At 42.2% G+C, this 14,327-nt stretch overlaps 1 protein-coding gene across 10 annotated transcripts in view; it reads left to right on the forward strand.

Annotated features, from left to right (window-relative positions):
- Positions 1-14,327, forward strand: part of TANC2 (tetratricopeptide repeat, ankyrin repeat and coiled-coil containing 2) — an 897,702-nt gene that overhangs the window by 536,233 nt on the left and 347,142 nt on the right. The window contains exon 1 of one of the 10 annotated variants that reach the window (XM_068263013.1): positions 3,044-3,061. The exons of the other annotated variants lie outside the window; for them this stretch is intronic. The gene's annotated coding sequence lies outside the window, so the exon portion shown is untranslated. Of the gene's footprint in view, positions 1-3,043; positions 3,062-14,327 lie in introns of those variants that run through there. 10 annotated transcript variants of the gene reach the window in all.

Genomic DNA, 14,327 nt, shown 5'->3' on the forward strand with positions numbered 1-14,327 from the left:
TAAGTAGGAAGGTGCAGAGCCAGTGCCTCACCAGGGTGGCAACTTTAGGCATCTTTCAGTAGGAAGGTGCAGAGCCAGTGCCTCACCAGGCTGGTAACTTTTGGCATCTTTCAGTAGGAAGGTGCAGAGCTAGTGCCTCACCAGGGTGGCAACTTTCGACATCTTTCAGTAGGAAGGTGCAGAGCCAGTGCCTCACCAGGCTGGTAACTTTCGACATCTTTCAGTAGGAAGGTACAGAGCCAGTGCCTCACCAGGCTGGTAACTTTCGGCATCTTTCAGTAGGAAGGTGCAGAGCCAGTGCCTCACCACGGTGGAAATAATCAATTATTCTCCAACGGAAACGTTGATTGAGAAAGATGCATTGTTTGCTATATGACAAAGCTCCTAGGTATGCAGTATTGCTGAAATGTGTGCATCACAAAAATGGTTGAACACATTTCTAAATATTTACAAAGGGCAATTTAACATACATGTATATTAGCACATTTTTTTGTTTGAATCCATTTATAGCTCGGCTCAACCTCCCTCCTTTATTCTATGCAACAGGCAAAGATGGTGAATAAACTTCTGACGACATCCATTCATGGCTGACTGCCCATAGTACTTGGGTTCCAGATATTGCTGACTAGAATTCCTTGGCTATTGTTAACTCCTCAAAGTTAAATGGAACTTCGGGCATTTCAGGAGAAAGCCTTAGATTTGTACTTCTTTGCAGTGCGTGTATTGAGCTGTCCTCGTTTTTTGACATCTGAAGCCATTAGATACCAATGTAACAGTTTACAGGGACGCCCACTGAGTGGATTTACCTTGAATTTTGCCGCTGTATCGCTCCATTTCTTGTCATTATAATGCTTAAAGAGACACTGAAGCGGAAAAAAAATATGATATTATGATTTGTATGTGTAGTACAGCTAAGAAATAAAACATTAAGATCAGATACATCAGTCTAATTGTTTCCAGTAGAGCAAGAGTTAAGAAACTCCAGCTGTTATCTCTATACAAAAAAAGCCATTAATCTCTACAACTTTCAAAGTCGTGGAGAGGGCTGTTATCTGACTTTAATTATCTCAACTGTAGGTAAACAAATGTCTTTTTCTCTGCCAGATGAGAGGTCATTAGTTCACAGACTGCTCTGAAAGAATCATTTTGAATGCTGAGTGTTGTGTAATCTGCACATATTATAGAATGATGCAATGTTAGAAAAAACACTATATACCTGAAAATAAAAATATGAGAATATTTTCTTTGCTGCTAATCTTCTAGTAATTATTCATAGTACACAACCAATTCATTATATCATATTTTTTTTTTTCGCTTCAGTGTCTCTTTAACCCAAGTTCAAGGTTAGTGATCCATTCTTAGCAGAATAGTCAGGAGGTTTTTTATTTATCATGGACGTTTTACTCTCTGAGCCTTTTGCAGTTAGCCAATAGATGGTGGTTTTGCGGTTCAAAACTGTCTAAATCTCGTGCTTGAGAGAGAATTGGTGACATGTAAGGGTGGGTTTCATGCTGGAATATGATCCTGCTACAGGGAGAACAAACCTCTTCAGATGTCCAACACATCAGAGGACACCTTTAAAGGGAGCCCAAGGTGAAAGTGATACGGAGGCTGCCATATTGATTTCTATAAAAAAAAAATGCAAATTACCTGGCTGTTCTCTTGATCCTGTGTCTCCAAGGGTGCGTACACACATCAACTTTTTTATGATAGACAGTGACACAGACATCCAGTTTTGATTGGCCAATGAATGGCCAATCTTAACACGTCTGTGTAGTACCAGAGCTTACCTATACAGTCTGTTCATAGTATTCAAAATATGTTGGCTCTTTTTCTGCATGGAAGAGGTAAAATTAGCAAGTCGTTGGCAAATCAAAATTGGATTTTGTATGTACTCATCCTAACATTTTTAGCCACAGACCCTGAACAAGCATGCAGATCACGTTCTGTCTCAAGTCTGACTAGATTGACTCTATGCCTTTTTCAGGTGTGTGTGATCCACACTCTCCAGCCAAAGATCAGCAGGAGGCCAGTTGACTGGTAATATTTAAAAGGGAATTAATATGGCAGCTTCCATATCAATCTCAGCTCAGATTGCCTTTAAAGGATATGACTATGACTAAGGGCAGATTTTCAGCCCGACACGCGTCAGTTGAACCTTGTGGTTGTATTGCAATTGCCATGTGGAATTTTTAAATAAAGAACATCAGCGTTTTTCAATCAATGCCTGGTTTGCGGATCCTTCTGTGTCCACTAAAGGATACCCAAAGTGACCTGTGACATGATGCAATAGACATGGGTATGTACAGTGCCTAGCAAAAAAATAAATATGCTGTGTAACTTTTTTTCTTTCTCTGCCTGAAAGAGTTAAATATCAGGTATATAAGTGCCTGGCTCAGGAAGTGACTACAGTGTGACCCTCACTGATAAGAAATTCCCCTTTTTATCTCTTTCTTGCTCCCAGAAGCCATTTTCTGCTAGGAAAGTGTTTTATAATTGGAATTTCTTATCAGTGAGGGTCACACTGTAGTCACTTCCTGACTGAGTCAGCCACTTACATACCTGATATTTAACTCTTTCAGGCAGAGAAAGAAAAGGAACACCACCTAGTTATTTGTGTGCTTGGCACTGTACAAACACATGTCTATCTCATCCATGTCACATGTCAGTTCGGGTATCCTTTAAGGAAGGTTGATGTAGCTATGTTCTATGGCTCCTATGTATATTTTACTCATTTTATACAGTGTCAGCACTTCAACCTTTATTCTGCCATACGCTGTAATGAAGAGTAGAATGTTTGCTTCACTCCCTTCCCTAAAAGAGCTCTAAATAGTCTCCCTATCTCAGTCATACACGCCTACGCACTAGGGCCAGGTTTGATGTATTGCATTGCACCTACCAGTATGTTTCTGGATTACTTGAAGAAGCTGGCACTCTGAGAGGAGACCCACCCAAACAAGGGAGCAGCATAGAACATAGTATGCAGTGGGGATGGATCCACTTTACATACAGCAACATGACGGTGCTTGCAGACACTTGCCAGCCTGCTTCACACATTACGGTGAGATTTCGTAGTTAGGAAAGCTGGCTAATTGCTACTAAAAGACAGCAAAGCTTCCTAGTTCACTGTAACTGCCAGTGTTATTGCCCCTTTCCGCTAGTCACAGTTTTAGGATACCCTGTTGTCAGACCCAGAGAAGTTTATCTGCCTCTGAGCAGGGCAACACTTGTGAGAGAAGGTATGGGTAGACGCCAGCCCTTCGCCATTCATTATTCATGCCTAGCTGGCTGCCTTAATTGTAATTACTGCGCAGTCGCTGTGCCCTTGTTGGCAGAAGGCTTTAAAATATTTGCAAGGTAAACTTGCAGATCCTGGGAGGGACCATGCCAAGCTTAGGATCCTTTCTGTGAGAATACCTATTCATTGAGCGGGTAATGTGCAGTAACAGAACGGTTATGTGTCGGAAGTAATTTTCTCTTTTTCTGATAAAGAGTATTTTCTTTGCTCACAGTTCTACTAGAAAGATGAGAACCATTTATACTGGGAATCAGTGTATGTTTGACTTGTGCTGACCTTCATTTCCGTGGACAAGAGAGTTATGACTCTGAAACATTTTCCAGCACGTTTTGCAGTTATGCCCAATATCTTCTCAGATTTCTTACTTTGACTTCATCCTGTAACTTATGGTGCCATTTATTTTCAAAGGCTAGAATAAAAGAAAAGTAATGATGTCCACAACAGCAGAGAGAATGTTTGTCTTCTGTGTTTGTGGGATTACCTTGTGTACTGTGGGATTACTTTGCTTCAGAAAGCAACATTTTTTAAATTGTGATCGCTATTGTGTTTTAAAGGTCAAACTGGAACGCTAACCACACAAATATACACAGGGGAAGAGCTTAAAGCTTTTGTTTCACATCCCCCTCTCTTCCAGTGAATGTACAGCAGGCTATTCCCTGCCCTGCCCACACTGTGCCTTGTCTCCAATAGTGATGGGTCGTTCGCGAACGAGCCGGCTCTAAGAGCCGGCTCTTTGCTGCGAACGACAAGAGCCGGCTCTCAGTTTTAAAAGAGCCGATGCCTCAGCCGCCCCACAGAGCTCTGCTTTGCTCTGTAATAAAGGGCGCTGAGGCAGATGTAGTCCTCCTCTCGCAGCTTGTAGGAGTGTATGGGGCGGAGCAGAGCAGTAGCAGGAGGGATTGCCCCATTCAGAGAAGCAGTTTAGAGTTGTCATGGAGACGGGGGCGGGGCTTTTACTCCTATTCTGAGTGGTGGCCAGTGATATTTAATGAAGAGCCGATTCAGAGCCGTAAGAGCCGGCTCTTTAATGGGAGCCGATTCAGAAGAGCCGGAATTCCCATCACTAGTCTCCAAAGAGTGTGTGAGGAGGCCATGTAATGTTGATGACATCACTTCCTGGAACCCATATTTCTCCTACTTTCAGCATAGTACAGATGCTTACCACCTTTCTTAAACTTGAATTTGCCCCTCCTTTACTTGTTGCAATGTCCAACTTTTGTTTTCCTAATTCTAGCCCGGTCTGAAGGGAGATGCAATCACATTTGCACATAGAAACCTGAAAGAAGGAGGTCCTTTTTCCATGTGCAGACGGCTAATTTAGAGAACATGAGTCATAATTTAGCAACAATCTGCTTCTGGGACAGCATATGCAACTCACTTTCTACTTATTGAAATGGTTTCTAAAGTGATTTTTGTTGTGTATTTATTTTACTGTTGGGGTTTGCAGATGTAAATGCTTGAAATCATGGCTTTTGTATATACCGTAGTTGTACTAAAACAGCCAGACCCACATCTATATACAAACATCGGTGGCTTGGCCAGGATTGGGGAAAGGACTTAACTCTTTTTCCAGTAGTTTTAGAACTATATGGTGACATGTCTTATGATTTTGAAACATTAGTACATTATTAGACATCGGCGGTCTGCGTGGGATAAAACTCCACATGAACTGAAAAAATTATGATAAATTATCCAATAAGAAATGTATTTAGCTTACCTATCCTGTGGGTTTTAGTGTTCACTGTCAGATTTAAGAGAAATGTGATATGTAAAAAAGAAAATATTTCCATCTTTATGCTGAATACACACGTTGCGATTTCCCGCACGATTCGCGGGATCGACTCGATTATTTCCAACATGTTAGATCGTGTTACGATGGATACATGGAAATAATCAAATCGATCAAATCGATCTCGCGAATCATGCGGGAAATCGCAACGTGTGTATTCAGCATTACTGTTTTCTATGATGCCAAAAGTGACATAACTTCTGCCCAATTTTTTTTTTTTTTCTTAGCTCAGTGTACATTTACTGCTTGTTTTACAGATTACTGAGCATCCCACAGCAAACATCACCTAGACAACAGGGTTACATCACTGTGTAAACTCTTCAAAGGGAGGGGGGATTTAATTACCTTCTGGTCATAGTGTCCTCATCTTATCTGAAATGGGAAATTGCTTTTATTTGTATTTTGAGATAAGCTGGTTATTGTAGCTTAAAAAAAAACTGCCCACAATCCTGTTGGAACTGCACACTTCAGCAAAGGCACACAAATCCGATAAAAAAAATTATAAAAATAGGTGGTATATTTTAGAATAACAGGGTTTACAAATATATTTAGTGTGCTAACTTTTTAGGCATTTTTGGGATGCTACAACCACCTTTTAACCACCTTAGCGGTATGGACGAGCTCAGCTCGTCCATTACCGCCAGAGGGTGCCGCTCAGGCCCTGCTGGGCCGATTTCGATCAAATAAAAAGCAGCACACGCAGCCGGCACTTTGTCAGCCGCGTGTGCTGCCTGATCGCCGCCGCTCTGCGGCAGCGGCGAAAGAGGGTCCCCCCAGCCGCCCGAGCCCTGCGCAGCCGGAACAGATAGTTCCGGCCAGCGCTAAGGGCTGGATCGGAGGCGGCTGACGTCAGGACGTCGGATGACGTCACTTCGCTCGTCGCCATGGCGACGAGGTAAGCAAAACACGGAAGGCCGCTCATTGCGGCCTTCCGTGTTACTTCTGGCCGCCGGAGGCGATCAGAAGAACGCATCCGGAGAGCCCTCTAGTGGGCTTTCATGCAGCCAACTTTCAGTTGGCTGCATGAAATAGTTTTTTTTTATTAAAAAAAACCCCTCCCGCAGCCGCCCTGGCGATCTTAATAGAATGCCAGGGTGGTTAAAACTGTAGAAATCCTGTTCAATTCAAAAATATAATTTCTATTTTTGTCAATGATTTTTACCAAGTTTGTAACCTGTCTTAGGTATGTTGTGTATATACATATATATCAAAAAATGACGTTATTGTTCATTTTTTAAAGTAGGACTCCAGCCAAGACTTTGTTTTCGAGAGTAAAGTAGACTCTAGAAATGAGGCAATTATGCTATAATGTGAATTCTGCCATCCTGGGACTATGCAAAGTAATATTTCTTTAAAAGTGTCCTTCAGAGTGCTGAAGGTCCAGAAGATTTCCATGAAAGCGTTACAGAAAAAGTTGTCCTCTCTAGTTAAAGCCTCTTATGTGTTTATCTGCAGTCAGCTTCAACTGGGAAGATTTCTCCTCAATTCCTTACATAAAGGCACAAAAAGACATAAGAGGAAATCTGCCCAGAGGGATGGGAAATGACACTTTTTACAGCTGAAACATTTGTCCCCATTAGGAGTTATTTGCAGCTCATGTACCTGTGATAACTGAGTTTTGGAATTCACCGAACTATCCTGATATTGTCAGGTTGACTATAAGAAATACAGTAGATTCCATTTATAGTAAATGCCAAGGGACTGTGCAAAGTCGTTTGCTATATCAGAAGTTTACTATATCAGAAATTGTCATACTCAAACACATAAAGTATACTACTGTATAGTACTGGATCTTAATTCAGTTAATAATTGGGAGTTATGTTTCCTTCTCAATTCTTCAGCAAGTGAGCACTGACAGCATCAAAGCTATATCAAAATGCTCAGTGCTCAATATGCAGGTATTTCATGCAATAATCACGCAACAGCTTGCACACAAGTAACATAGGTTTCACCAGTTAATACGGGTACAGTACTTAAGATGTGCTCCTCTGTCCACTTTTTTGTACAGCCTGGATAATACAGTAGCATTGCAGCCATGCACAAGCAAGTCACAGATAAGAAGCAATTCCCTCAGTAATCAGGCAGCAGCTTACGCAGGAAGCATAGGTTGCATCAGCTGATGCTCTTGAGGTAATCCACAAGGCCCAAAGTAGTGTGCTTATAGTGAGCAGGCGAAGTGTCTCCCAGCCCGCCCACAGGTCATGGGTTTCTGACGTATGATGCATGTGCCAGCCCACTTTCCACTATAGCTATACACAGAATGCCGCAGGGGCCAAAAAACAGGTTTACTATAACATAATATCTGTTATATCAGGGTTCACTACATCAGGCATTACTCCCATATATCTATAATGGAGCGTGGTCGGGACCCTGCACATTGTTTACTACTAGTATAAAGGCCCGCCTGTTAAACAGGCAATAGATCACAAATCCCCCCCCCCCCCCCCCAAATTGCACACATGGGCAAGACTCATGCAAAAACGCCTGTGACCCACGCAAGCGAACCCCGCGAATGCTCCACCCCCACCTCTGTCTGACGTCTGCCCTTGTGCCACGCATGCGTGTCAGGCACAACAGACACGGACAGGGGGTTTCTTATATAGGATACCCCAAGTTTTACCATATGAGAGATTACTATAAAGCCGGGGTCGCAAACTCAATTTACCTGGGGGCCGCAGGAGGCAAAGTCAGGATGAGGCTGGGGGCCGCATAAGGGATTTCACACAAAAAAGTCACACTGTAGTCGCTTCCTGTCTGAGTCAGGACTGAGTCAGCCACTTACATAACTGATATTTAACTCTTTCAGGCAGAGAAAGAAAAAAAGGAACACAGCATAGTTATTTGTGTGCTAGGCACTGTACATACACATGTCTCTCTCATCAAGTCACATGTCACCTCGGGTATCCTTTAAGGGCCTGTTTCCACTACACGCGGTGAAGTGTGATCATCGCACAGCACCTCATGCAAACTGCAGTCAATGTTAGTCAGTGGAACTCTTTTCACTGACGCAAATTTCCGGTCGCGCTGCGGTGTGACGCGGGGCAGTGCGACGTGGCTAAATTTATGGATGGCATGCTGCAGTTTTCCTCAGTTCGCATCTGAGTCCCATAGTGGTTGCATTGAGCTGCATTGCATCGCAGGAAGACTTTAATCACCTGTGGGTGTGTGCGCTGCGATGATTGAACTGCACAGCTGCAATGCAGCCAATGGAAACTGGCCCTACGAGGTTATTAGATAGCTGTAACAATGGAACCTTGGTTTGCGAGCATAATTTGTTCTGGAAACAGGCTTGTAATCCAAGCACTCATATAAAAGCAAATTTGCCTGTCCCACGCAGGGGTAAGTACAATCTTGCAGCGCCAGAGAGACGAACCATTAGCTCAGTCAGTGGCCCCGCCCCCTCCTCCTGCAGAGATCTGTCAGCACCCCCCCCCCCAAATCAAAGGAGGGTTGGTCTGGGTGCTAGGGGACCCCCGGTCCAGTACATTGTTTTGCAGAGCATTATGCGCAGTAAAAGCGTAAATATTACCTGCTGCCGGCGCACGCGTCGCCTCTACTCACTTCCTGGTAAGTTTTCACGTGCCATGTACTGTGTGCAGCCAGCCAGTCACCATGCGGATTCCGTCCCCTCATGATGATTGGCTGGCTGCACACAGTGCACGGCACTTGAAAACTTATCAGGGATTGAGTGGAGGAGATGCGTGTGCCGAGAGCAGGTAACCACATGACTGCCTACCGAGCGTCCCCCCCCCCCCCGATTGTTACACCAGTGAGCTCAGTTGTGATGCCGTGACGTGCGTATTCATTCTGTGCTTGTATATCAAGATGTTGCTTACTTATCAAGTAAAAATTTCAATAAAGTTATTGCTTGTCTTGCAAAGCACCTGCAAACCAAGTTACTTGCAATCCAAGGTTTTACTGTAATTTGTAACAGGTTGTAATGGTTATTTTGCATATATTCAGCAGTGATGCACCGGGAGACATCTCAAGCTCACTCCAACCTGAATTATAGAAAATTCTTTGTTTTAAGAAAGCAAACTTTTTTGTTTTTCTTGTTTTCTTTTAAACACAGGTTGTCTGTCCATCACCTTCTCAGTGGTGTCAGATGAGACTTACGATTCCCCATCAGGAATGCTATATATCTAGCTGTCTGTCTATTGATAGGTGTTTTTCCCCACTTTCTGTATTCACTTTTAGAGGGGAATGTGCTGGGCCCTGAAACATCCTTCTGTGAATAATTATTGGGCAAGACGCATTGATTTATCCGCATTATCCCCGCTGTCCCTTTTTACACATGCTGACGCTGTGCATAAATATATTGGATATGAATATTTATGAGACTGCCACATTAGATTAGTTCTAATTTAAAGAGCTGTGTGCAGGCAGCAGCTGTAGAAATGCTGAATATTCTGGCTGAGAAGACCCCTGTGGCCTGCGCTGTCTGACTGTCTGTCCCTCTGTAACCTCCAGGCTTAATTGATGTCTCCTCTGTGTGTGCACTTTGTATGTTCTCTGTACAGACTCTCTCACACATGGTTTTCATAGATCAAATCCGATGTGTAATGTTACATTCATGATTGAGGACAAATAAAATCTCCTGCAACAATTCCAGATATCAAGGTGGCCATTCTTCATTTGTTTTGCTGTATTTTACACATAAGTTTAGTGCTCACGTGTTTCCTGTAGGGCTTATTTAAAGTGGCTGGATGGAGTGGCTCTGCCTCTGACACAGGAGACCTGGGTTTGAATCTCGGCTCTGCCTGTTCAGTAAGCCAGCACCTATTCAGTAGGAGACCTTAGGCAAGTCTCCCTAACACTGCTACTGCCAATAGAGCGCGCCCTAGTGGCTGCAACTCTGGTGCTTTGAGTCCGCCAGGAGAAAAGCATGATCTGTTATTTGTCTTGTCTTGTACCCAAGGTGACATGTTACAGGATGAGATAAACGGGTGTATGTACAGTACTACACATATTAATAACCAGGGTGTTTTACTGGTTTTATTTTTCCGCCTGAAAGCGTTAATTTTTGAGGATGGAAGTGGCAGCTTTTGTCTTTTCAGTACCTTGTTGGGAATATAGTAAACATCACTGATAAGCAAATTACAGCCATAAAAGCTTTCCTGGCAGAATACATTTTCTACATATTTCTGAGAGCAGAGGGAGAGAGGGTCAATATAGTTCATGTATTTTCATTTAGGGACACTTAATGGACTGCAACTGAGCACAGACCACAAAACATTCAATATACTTTCTAAATGTTTAAATATAAAATATAATCCTGGGATGTCTAAAAAAAAAAGTCAGTTTTAGGAGTAGGAGGATAAATATAATTTTTTATCTCATCACTTTATTTTCACCTCGGGTTGACTTTCATTTTGTGTCTGCCAAACCAAAAGCAGTTGACACAATCTACCATGCTTGTTCTTTTCCTGTCAGCAGTGTAGGTGGACATGGCTTGCAGGAAGGACTGCAGATAACATACTGTAATCCTTTGCACTCCTAATGTGATCACCTCTATTTGTTGTGATATTAATATGTCTCCCATCCACCACAGCTTCTTCCCCCATCCAGGGCTACGTACACACAGTAGACATTCATCACCCAACACAAAGATCTCTAGTACTCTCTCTCTTACTGCACAGTGCAGTACAAAGCTATGTGCATCTTAGTTGCTACCTGTGACCAAGATAAGCACGTCAACAAGCGTCTTTATGGTTGCGAAACAGCTGTAGTGCTGCTCTGTCTTCATCCTCACCCCCACCCCACTCGTCTGCACCACCTTTTTGACTGTATGATAAGCCACGGATCACTCCTGATTGGACAATAAACAGTGGAATGTTCCCAGATTGTTACATACCTGTGATCTAATCTGACACACTCTGTGCAAAGCTGTGATGAAAACTGATCTAACACCTAGGTTATCAACATGTGGTACGCGTACCCCAGGGGGTACTTCTGGTGGTTCCAGGGGGTACTCAGGCTTGATATACTTAACCAAGAACAACAAATTTAGAGTTTTAGAAAATGATAAATCTTTTATTTAAACACCAAATTCAGGTTTTAGCTTATTAAAAGCAATAGTAAATGCTTGGGAACTGTTTAGAACCAATTATCATGTAATACAATTAAATATATATTTGTCAAGGGGTACTTGTGATAATGTTTACTATGCTAGGGGGTACTTGGTGAGTACAGGGTTTTAAAAGGGTACATACCAATAAAATGTTGAGAAACTGCTAAAATTATAGCGACTAGACTTTCCCCAATTATCCCCTCATTAATATATTCAGACCAAGTAGGTTTCGTTAAAGGTAGACACACAAGTGACGGCACAAGGAAAGTGCTAGCTCTTTTACAAAATGTCGAATCCTGTCGAACGCCTTCTCTTTTCATCTCTTTTGATGCGGAGAAGGCGTTCGACAGGGTACACTGGACATATCTACAAAAAGTGCTCTTAACATTTGGCTTTAGTGGTTTCATTTTACAAGCCATCTTATCCCTATACTCCAACCCCTCAGCAGTGGTTTCCAACTCTGGCTTCTCATCTAAAGCTTTTCCCATAACCAACGGTACCCGGCAAGGATGTCCACTTTCCCCCCTCATATTTATTCTACTCCTTGAACCCTTAGCACAATCTATTAGAGATAACACTGCCATTTCAGGAATAAAAATTAACCAAATCGAGTCTAAATTGGGACTCTTCGCAGACGATATTATAATCTCAATCACAAACCCCTTAACTTCTCTCCCGGCTCTTCTAGAAGATCTTAATAAATTCACTAAAGTATCTTATTACAAACTAAACACAAAAAAACAGTAATACTACCTTTACACATAAAAGACAGCTACAAATCTACCCTAAAACAAATCTGCCCTTTCTCATGGTCCTCTTCCCATATTAAATATCTAGGTATATACATTACCCCCTCGTTTTACCAACTCTTTCAAGTAAACTACAAACCTTGGCTCACCAACCTTCCCCTAAAACTACAAGAGCTGGCCAAACATGAGTTTTCTTGGCTGGGCAAAGTGGGGGCCTTTAAAATGTTCGTGTTACCTCAACTAATGTACTTATTCAGGAACCTTCCCATTCCAGTGCCACACCATTATTTCAAATCTCTACAGTCTATGGTAAACAATTTTATATGGGGCCACAAAAAGCCGCGTATAGCAAATCATATTTTACCCATTCCCCTACACAACCTAGGGTTTGGTCTACCTCATCTGGAAGCATACTATAAAGCTACAATCCTAGACTTATCCGCTCCTATTTGGAGGGAAGAAAAGACTAAACTTTGGATAGCACTAGAAAATGAAAATCTTATCAACAAATCTTATAAGGGCTTTTTAGCTGCGGCCTTAATAGATCAACCCACTCCTAAATTAGGAAACATTATAACTTCAAACACACTAGAGCACTGGAGACTGATACCTAAACTTCACCTATACTCCCCTTTACAAAAAATCTCACTAAAACTCCCCATTTCTACCCTAACCGCTTGTATCGAAAACATATCCTTGATAAGCTGGGAACTAGCAGGTATAAAAAATATTGAGGACCTATATAACTCCTATGGGCTAAAATCCTTTAGTGAGCTTGGAAGTGAATTTGGAATCCCCCCCCCAGGACTGTTTTAAATACCTCCAAGTCCGACACTTCCTCTCCACTTCCAATTTCACCTCACCTGAAATCCCTTACAACTTGGCAAACCTCTTTAATAAATCACAACCCCTTCAAAAAGGTACAACTTTCCTCTACCAGGTCCTCAATGTATCGGGTCAACGCCAACAGCATTGGCAGCTATTACAATGGTGCAAAATCTTTGAAATAAACTTCCATCTCTCAGAATGGCAAGACGCAGCTAGAGAAATTAAAAAAATATCCCACTGTGTGTCCCATTGGGAAAACTTCCTAAAAATTACCTGGCAGTGGTACCTATCACCCGACAAGCTATGCAGATTCCAGAAAGACAACTCGCCACTTTACATATAAACAAAAGAAAGGTGGACTCCGGCACACTCCTTGAAGTTCCTCTTTATTTAGTCACGACGTTCCAAGTATACATATGCCCCCTGTCGGGGGCAACTCGCCACTTTGTTGGAGAAACTGCGGGCAAAAAGGAACTCTCTCCCATATATTCTGGTCCTGCCCACTTATCCAGCCCCTATGGCAAAAGATATCTAACCATATTAATCTTCTTCCCATACGCATGAAGTCTCTACCCCCCCAATTAGCGGTCCTCCATTTGCACAGCCATCTTATCCCACAACATTCAAAACTAATCATCTCCCACATACTAATTGCAACCAGAATGTCCATTGCTGAGAGATGGAAGAGCTTGGAAATCCCAGACCTACAGAGCATTCTAAAAAGAACAGACTTTTGCCTCCATGCAGAACAATCTATAATCAGACGCCTTGGATCAGCCAAATCCCTAGATACATTTAATAACAAAGTGTCCCTCTGGCAAAAACTTTTTCCAAAAACCACACTCTTAAACAAGTTCATATAACTGCCCCAACATTACGTTTCAGCAGACCATATATGTACAATTCTACACCTTCCTCAACTTCATTGTTACCCTTAGATCCCCCCCCCCTCCCCCTCCCCATTATGTTACACGTTACTTTATTTCAACTGCAACTTTGCTACCTCTGTTACTATCGAGTAGGTAACTCATACTACAACATACTCTCACTACCTAAGATTGTTATTAAGAATATTTACTGTAATTGATATCTACGTCCCTACATGTAACTGTAAAGTGTAAAACATGCATATGATATCTTACTAAGTGCGTATTTCCTACTCTGCTGACACAGTTTCATTTCTGTACTGGCTAAATGTCTATCTGTTAAAGTGTTAATCTGTTTAAAACTCAATAAAAACTTATTGTGGAAAAAAAAATGTTGAGAAACACTGATCTAACACATGAAGTAAAAATCTATTGACACTTCTATTGAATCGAACTCAACATTTTCTAAAACGTAGTCTTAACGTACTGTATATGACAACCCTCTACTCATGGTGTCTCCTAATGTTGACTGCCTCCCTTTCAGAAGTCCACCAACCTAGACCTGCCATCGCTGTGAGACACGTGCTGCCCATTTTCTTCCTTTTTATGGCCACTGCTGGTAAACAGTGACTGAAATGAGCTCAATTGTTTTGGGTGTCCAATAACAAGTTTGTATGCTGTTTGACACAGCAATTCAAGCTTTCATTTGATAACCCAGAACACCGAC

The sequence above is a fragment of the Hyperolius riggenbachi genome, chromosome 12 (genome assembly GCF_040937935.1).
Source record: "Hyperolius riggenbachi isolate aHypRig1 chromosome 12, aHypRig1.pri, whole genome shotgun sequence".
NCBI lineage: Eukaryota > Metazoa > Chordata > Amphibia > Anura > Hyperoliidae > Hyperolius > Hyperolius riggenbachi.